Source organism: Loxodonta africana, chromosome 9 (genome assembly GCF_030014295.1).
Source record: "Loxodonta africana isolate mLoxAfr1 chromosome 9, mLoxAfr1.hap2, whole genome shotgun sequence".
Classification (NCBI taxonomy): Eukaryota; Metazoa; Chordata; class Mammalia; order Proboscidea; family Elephantidae; genus Loxodonta; species Loxodonta africana.
The window spans coordinates 53,078,059-53,086,558 of NC_087350.1; the positions used below are offsets into that span (position 1 = coordinate 53,078,059).

The 8,500-nt window shown below is 41.3% G+C and overlaps 1 pseudogene; it reads left to right on the forward strand.

Moving 5' to 3' along the window:
- The first annotated feature begins 570 nt into the window (after positions 1-570).
- Positions 571-7,405, forward strand: LOC100664921 (olfactory receptor 1B1-like; annotated as a pseudogene).
- The last annotated feature ends 1,095 nt before the right edge of the window (positions 7,406-8,500 follow it).

Consider the following 8,500-nt stretch of genomic DNA (forward strand, 5'->3'; position numbering starts at 1 on the left):
GAATTGAAACCCCACCCCCCCACATTCTGGCCTCAGTTTGTGGTCTAGTCTGGGTCTTAGGTGCTTAGATCAGAAGGATTAATGAAAAAATCTTACATGCAGTTGTATATGTGTGAAAAATGGTTGTCAAACACCAAGTCCCAGGTAATGCAGCCATCAGAGAAAGAAGGAAAATCCCCAAATGTCAAATCAGTGGGTACAGGAAGAAAGCAATAATCAGATCCAAAGCAAGGAGTATGCTATAAGAGAGAAGCCAGATAAGCCACATTTTCGGGCAGCAGAAACAAATAATTTTGGACAAAGCCTCTCAAGTGACAGAAAAGAGGAAGACTTTCTAGGAAACTTGCAGTGACACTGCAGCGAGGGGGCTGTTCATGGTTCTGAACTACATGCTGTTCCCAGTTGATGAAACAATCCATTTTTAGATGTTTCTATGTATTTGGAACTCATGGATTGACACAGTGGCTGCAACAATTGACTCAAGTATATCAATTGTGATGATGGTGCAGGACCAGGCAGTGTTTCATTCTGTTGTACATAGGGTAACTATGTGTCAGAACTGACTTGATGGCACCTAACAACAAAAACAAGGTGTGAATGGAAGGTGAGGAACTGGAGACAGCTAAGTATAGGTAATTCTTTTATGAGGTTTGCCGTTGGAAGGAGAAAAAGCAGTAACTGGAGGTGAAGACAAGATCGAATGAAGAATTTTTTACTGGAGAAGAGACTTTAGCAGGGATTGTGGGAAGGAGCCACTAAAAAGGAAGAAATAGGGAGAAAGTTCTACAATAAATTAAGAGAATGAAGAACTAGACCTAAAAGAGTCATACCTGGATCAGAGTTGATTGCAGATGTTTAAGGAGTTCGAATAACATAGCTAAATTAAGTAGAATAGTTAGGATCCCTAATCTCTGACCCACAATTTACTGTTTGGTCCAAACTCTCTCAGACAGGCTCATTGTCACTCATTATGTGCTCTGCCCCTAATGTTTCACATTCTCCAGTCTTCCTGATTCTTGGGCTCTCTAGAGCCAGAGTCCCCCACAGTCTCCTGTTTCTCCTGCTCCTATTTACCTGACTCCCATAATGAGGAACATGACTCTGGTGTTGCTTATCTACCTGGACATCAGGCTCCAGTTACCTATGTACTATCTACTTAGTGGCCTCTCTGTGTTGGACTTGGGGCTGTCCACAGTCACCCTGCCTCAGTTATTGTCCAGTCCAGTCTCTGATTACCCAGGCATTCCTACTGCCTGCTGCTTGGTCCAATGTTTTCTTCTATGCATTTGGAATTACAGACACACTTATCATTTCTGTCATGGCTCAGGATTGCTATGTAGCCATCTGTGACCCTCTGCACTGCCATTTGGTGATGAATCAGCAATTCTGTGCCCACTGAGTGGCCTTTAGCTGGGTGGTATCCATGCTATATACCATGTTGCATGTAGGACTCTTTCTGCCCCTCTGCTGGGTTCTGGATGATGGGGAAATGTTAACTTCCCTTACTTCTTCTGTGACCATGGAGCACTTCTTCAAGCCTCTTGCCAGACACACATTCCAGGGAATTGGCCATATTCTTTTTTTTTTTGAAATCTAATTATTTTAAATTGTGCTTTAGTTGAAAGTTTACAGAGCAAATTAGTTTCTCATTAAACAATTAATACACATATTTTTCTGTGACATTGGTTGCCAACTCCACAACATGTCAACACCCTCCCCTTCTTGACATCGGGTTCCCCATTGCAATTCGCCCAGCTTTCCTGTCCCTTCCTTCCTTCTTGTCTTTGCTTTTGGGCGGGTGTGCTCATTTAATCTCATATTCATGGTTGAACTATGTGTGCTATTGTTTGTTTTATAGACTTGTCTAGTCTTTGGCTGATTTGTTTGGTTTTTGTCTTTAATCTAACAAACATTTAGTGGAAATACATGTTTGTTATGTACAAAGTATTGTCCTAGGGGCCAGTGGCTAATACACAAGGATGCACAGGACATACCCCTGCAGATCACGGTGACCACAACCTGGAGTTAGGCACACACAGCTACGGAAAGGAAAAGGCACAGAGGGGAGGTGTGGAGAAAACTGGAAATAATTACAGTCAAGGTTTAAATCTGAATCAATAGTATTATGGCCCCGTGGGGTTTACATTCCTATTTTATGCAGGTGGCCAGATAGACCTAATCTCATCACTGCAGCAACCAGACCATTCCCAGAAAGTCCTCCCAGACCTGGGAGACAGAGAACAGATACTTGCTGATATGTTAGTCTGTGGATGTCCAGGTACTACCGATGGGAATGGTACTGGTGAGCCTGACATTAACTTTGCAGATTCATGAAACAGACAGGAAATATAGACTAAGGTCACCCTCCCCAATCTCTCACACTGGGTGAATTTCTGTCCCCATCTCATTGTCTTTTTTTTTCTATTGTGCTTTAAGTGAAAGTTTACTAATCGAGTCAGTCTCTCATACAAAAATTTATATACACCTTACTATATACTCCTAATTGCTCTCCCCTAATGAGATGGCATACTCCTTCCCTCCACTGTCTCTTTTCATGTCCATTTGGCCAGCTTCTGACCCTCTCCACCCTCTTATCTCCCCTCCAGACAGGAGATGCCAACATAGTCTTATGTATCTACTTGATCCAAGAAGCTCATTCTTCACCGGTATCATTTTCTGTCCCATTGTCCAGTCCAATCCCTGTATGAAGGGTTGGCTTTGGGAATGGTTCCTGTCTTGGGATAATAGAAGATCTGGGGGCCATGACCACCGGGGTGCTTCTAGTCTCAGTCAGACCATTAAGCCTGGTCTTTTTATGAGAATTTGGGGTCTGCATCCCCCTGCACTCCTGTTCCCTCAGGGGTTCTCTGTTGTGTTGCCTGTCAGGACAGTCATTGGTTGTAACCAGGCACCATCTAATTCTTCTGGTCTCAGGCTGATGTAAAAAACAGTTTATGTGGCCCTTTCTGTCTCTTGGGCTCATAACTACCTTGTATCTTTGGTGTTCTTCATTCTCCTCTGGTGCAGGTGAATTGAGACCAATTGATGCATCTTAGATGGCCGCTTGCTAGCATTTAAGACCCCGGATGCCACTCTCCAAAGTGGGATGCAGAATGTTTTCTTAATAGACTTTATTATGCCAATTGACTTAGAAGTACCCCGAAACCATGGTCTCCAAATCCCTGCCCCTGCTACGCTGGCCTCAGAAGCGTTCAGTTTATTCAGGAAACTTGTTTGCTTTTGGTTTAGTCCAGATGTGCTGACCTCACCTGTACTGTGTTTTGTCTTTCCCTTCACCTAAAATACTTCTTATCTACTATCTAATTAGTGAATACCCCCTCCCTTTCTCCCTCCTTCCCCCATCTCATAACCCTCAAAGAATATTTTCTTCTCTGTTTAAACTGTTTCTCAAGTTCTTGTAATAGTGGTCTTATACAATACTTGTCCTTTTGTAACTGACTAATTTCACTCAGCATAATGCCTTCCAGGTTCCTCCATGTTATGAGATGTTTCACAGATTCATCACTGTTCTTTATTGATACATAGTACTCCATCGTGTGAATATACCATAATTTATTTATCCATTCATCTGTTGATGGGCACCTTGGTTGCTTCCAGCTTTTTGCTATTGTAAACAGTGCTGCAATGAACATGGGTGTGCATATATCTGTTCAAGTAAAGGCTCTTATTTCTCTAGGATATATTCCAAGGAGTGGGATTGCTGGATCTTATGGTAGTTCTATTTCTAGCTTTTTAAGGAAGCACCAAATCGACTTCCAAAGTGGTTGTATCATTTTACATTCCCACCAGCAGTGTATAAGTGTTCCAGTCTCTCCACAACCTCTCCAACATTTATTATTTTGTGTTTTTTGGATTAATGGCAGTGTCGTTGGGGTGAGATGAAATCTCATGGTAGTTTTGATTTGCATTTCTCTAATGGCTAATGATCACGAGTATTTCCTCATGTATCTGTCAGCTACCTTGAATATCTTCTTTAGTGAACTGTCTATTCATATCTTTTGCCAATTTTTTAACTGGGTTATTTGTCTTTTTGTAGTTGAGTTTTTGCAGTATCATTTAGATTTTAGAGATCAGGAGCTGATTGGAAATGTCATAGCTAAAAACTTTTTCCCAATCTGTAGGTAATCTTTTTACTCTTTTGGTGAAGTCTTTGGATGAGCATAGGTGTTTGATTTTAGGAGCTCCCACTTATCTAGTTTCTCTTCTGCATTGTTAGTAATGTTTTGTATACTGTTTATGCCATGCATTAGGGCTCCTAACGTTGTGCCTATTTTTTCTTCCATGATCTTTATTGTTTTAGATTTTACATTTAGGTCCTTGATCTACTTTGAGTTCATTTTTCTGCATGGTTTGAGTTATGTGTCTTGTTTCATTTTTTTGCAGATGGGTATCTGGTTTGTCAGCACCATTTGTTAAAAAAAAACCTGTGTTTTCCCCATTTAACTGATTTTTGGCCTTTGTCAAATATCAACTGCTCATATGTGGATGGATTTATGTCTGGATTCTCAATTCTGATCCATTGGTCTATGTGTCTGTTGTTGTACCAGTTCCAGGCTGTTTTGACTACTGTGGTGGTATAATAGATTCTAAAATCAGGTACAATGAGGCCTCCCACTTTCTTCTTCTTTTTCAGTACTGCTTTACTTATCTGGGGCCTCTTTCTCTTCCATATGAAGTTGGTGATTTGTTTCTCCATCTCATTAAAAAATCCCTTTGGAATTTGGATTGGAATTGCATTGTATCTGTAGATTGCTTTTGGTAGCATAGACATTTTTACAATGTTAAGTCTTCCTATCCATGAGCAAGGTATGTTTTCCCACTTAGGTAGTTCTCTTTTGGTTTCTTGCAGTAGTGTCTTGTAGTTTTCTTTGTATAAGTCTTTTTTATCTCTGGCAAAATTTATTCCTAAGTATTTTATCTTCTTGGTGGCTACTGTAAATGGCATTGCTTTGGTGTTTTCCTCTTTGATGTTCTTTTTGTTGGTGTAGAGAAATCCAACTGTCTTTTTTATGTTTATCTTGTATCCTGATACTCTGTTGAACTCTTCTGTTAGTTTCAGTAGTTTTCTTGAGGATTCCTTAGGGTTTTCTGTGTATAAGACCATGTCATCTGCAAATAGAGATACTTAAACTTCTTCCTTGCCAATCTGGATGCCCTTTATTTCTTTATCTAGCCTAATTGCTCTGACTAGGGCCTGCAGCACAATGTTGAATAAGAGTGGTGATAAAGGGCATCCTTGTCTTATTCCTGATCTCAAGGGGAATGCTTTCAGACTCTCTCCATTTACAATGATGTTGGCTATTGGCTTTGTATAAATGCCCTTTATTATGTTGAGGAATTTTCCTTCTATTCCTATATTGCTGAGAGTTTTTATCATGAATGGGTGTTGTACTTTGTCAAATGAATTGGCAATATTCTTGGAGGGCGCTTCCTTATGCTGGGCACCAGTGTCCTAGTTGTGCTATCCTATGTCTGCATTAAGGCTACTACCCTATGTTTGCTTTTATCTGTTGGTCATTGATATGAAGCCTCCAGATGTGGATCCCATCTCACTATTGGCTTCCTCTATGGTACCATCATTTGGTCTTAAAGTCTATTTTATATTGAGATTAGTATTGCCACTCCTGCTCTTTTTTCGTTGCTGTTTTCTTGACATATTTTTTTCCATCCCTTGATTTGTTTGTTTCATCCTGCTGCTTTGTTTCATTTAATTATGTTTGGGCAAGCGGGCTGGGTGTGTTTTTTTTGCTTGCTCATCCGTGGGCACAATAGTACTTGCCACCTTGTCCAGGTGGGCAGGGCTGGTCACTCAGCTACGGTGTAGCAGGGCAGGTTCCGCTGAGGGGAGGGACAGGGGTGGGTTGTTTTTCTGTGGCATAAACTGGGGCCAGTGGAGCAGGCCTGGGGGCAGCACGGCAGGGTGGGCTCTGGGGGTTCATGCTGGTGCTGCTCGGGGCACAGCGTTTGCCAGGATGGGGCTAGGGGATGGAATGGGACAGGGTCCAGTGACCCAGAGGTCCTTGCAAGTGCCACAAGGGGGCACAACACTCTACAGGTGGTACAGAGAGGCAGGAAGGAAGGGAGAGGATATGATATGCAGAGTGGTTGCACTGTCTCCTGTTGGGGACTCTGTGAAGTTGCCTTCCCATACTCTCTGTCCAGGTTCATTGGTGGCTGTGCTCCAAGAAGGCAAATTTGTGCCTTGTTAGATGGCAGGGGACCTCCACTCTGTAGCTCTCATTGGTCTCTGTTCTGTCTGTTTCTTCTTCCATTTGGTGCTTGATGTAGTTCTTTATCTTTCATTTGATGCTCAGAGTTCCAGGATTGACGTTTGTATCTGTTTTACTTAGTTTTTCAGGTCTTTGCTACAGAGGAATTGCATGATTCTTTTGTCTGTAGTGCCACATTCCTATGGTACCATCATTTGGGTCTCCTTCCAGGCTCCTTCCTAGAACTCTCAGGATCAAGATAGTGCAGATGCAGTGATGCACACAGCCATTGGACCACTGGCCAACTTGTTTGTGTATAGCCTTTGCAATAAATATGTCAAGGGTACACTTTGCAGACTGCCTGGTTAGGGAAGGTAGTTAGCCTGATTAGCCTGACTAAGGGCTGTATTGGATAGCTGAGGACAGTGTGGGAAGATTTTGAGCATAGTTGGTTTTGAGGTGATAAGAGTGAAGGATGGCTTGGGAAGTTTAAAGAGCTCCAGATTTTGCCCTTGGTGATAAAGAGCTCTGACAGAGCTTTGAGCATTCCACTTTCATGCACACACTTACTCAGGGTTCCCTCATCAGCATGGCTCTGGGATCCCTAATCAGGCTATTTATCTTCAGTTTTCAAAGTGTATATATGTGAGTCACCATGTAGTTTTGAAGGAATATGAGGAAATTTTTGTGAGATTCTGAACTAAAACAGGGACAGTGGACTTAAAAAGAGGCAACATTTAACTTGATGTGCTTGCTTGTGGGAGTGCGTTGATGAATATCCTGAAGAAAATGAAAGACTAAAGTTTAGGTAAATAGGGCTGGAAATTTCCCTACCCATTCTCATTCAATGAGCAAATATATATTCGGGCATGAAGATGAATGTCATATGGGAGTCATGATTATGTTATTCCATCAGTCAGCCCCAATTTCCATGAACCCCTCAAAATGTGAGCATCTTATACTTTAAGTATACGTATTTTTCATGCATTATATATACAATAAATATCTTAACTTCAAGCTAACTACTCTACAGCTTAAATGAAGAGAGTGAACTGTTTCAGCAATGGAGAAAAAAAATTGTGCTCAGTTTTATTGGGATATTGCACTCTTTTGTGCTTAAGAGGTTTTGCTAATAGTCAAATTTCACCTTTATCCACTGACTTTAGTCATTCAGCTCATTCAAAATACACCTTCACTTAAGCATTAGTATCCTTGCCCTGAGAATTTCCAGGTCATCTTCGAGTTCCCAGTTATGAGAAGAACTCCACAAGGAAATCCGAGAATCATAGAGCAGTGTTCTTGGGCTCACCATCCCTGGTCCAGCCACGATATGGACTTCTCTCCTTCTAACTTTTTCTGACTTTACTAGTCTCTATTTCTCAATAAAACCTCATCCCAAGGTACTGTCCCCACCACTGTAATCTTCCCATTTCAGTTACAATCTCTGTAATACCCTGATAGTGTCCATGCTATCCTCACCATTCTCTCCCCATCATCCTCCATCTTTCAGTACCTTCTAACTTTCTTCAAAATACTAGCCTCTTTCTGGATTTACCAATTGCAATTTAAATTTTGTCCTTATCCATGACTTTTTGATACTTCTCTATGTACCCATTAGCAAATATTGCTGGCTACCATTCCTGACCCACAGAGTACTCCATACCATGGAATCAGCTTATCATCAGTGTTCCCTACTCATGGACTCCAGATTCCTGCTGGAGTAGGATGTACACTTATGCTGACAATGCCCTTTCAAATTCTTATTCTTTGGCTTTAATCTACAACGCTAATTCAACCCTTTCTTTCATCAGTCGTTAATTTTTAATAACTTTAGCGCACCAGGTGGCCCAGATCACCACTCTCTTTAAGCATTCAATATTTGTCTTCTCACTACACAACCCTTCTTTGTCGAGAGTGTCTTTATATCTACTTGTTAGAGATGACTGATGCTTTTGTGGCTGATTGCTGCATCCAACATCTCCTTTTATCCATTCCTATAGTCTTAGTTGGAAACCCTGGTGGTGCAGTTGTTGAGAGCTATGGCTGCTAACCAAAAGGTCAGCAGGTAGTGTCTCTCTTCATTCAACCACTTCACTTGTACCCTGAGTCTCATTCTATGCCTTCCCAAGGTCATTTGTTTTGTTTCCCACAGTTTCTTTGGTCTTAACACCCTTTTCACCTTGTCTTCTTCTATTGCCTTAAAAAATTCATAGTTTTTAGTCATTTTTCTTAAAAATATTTACCTACACAATTGACTCACTAGCTATTTT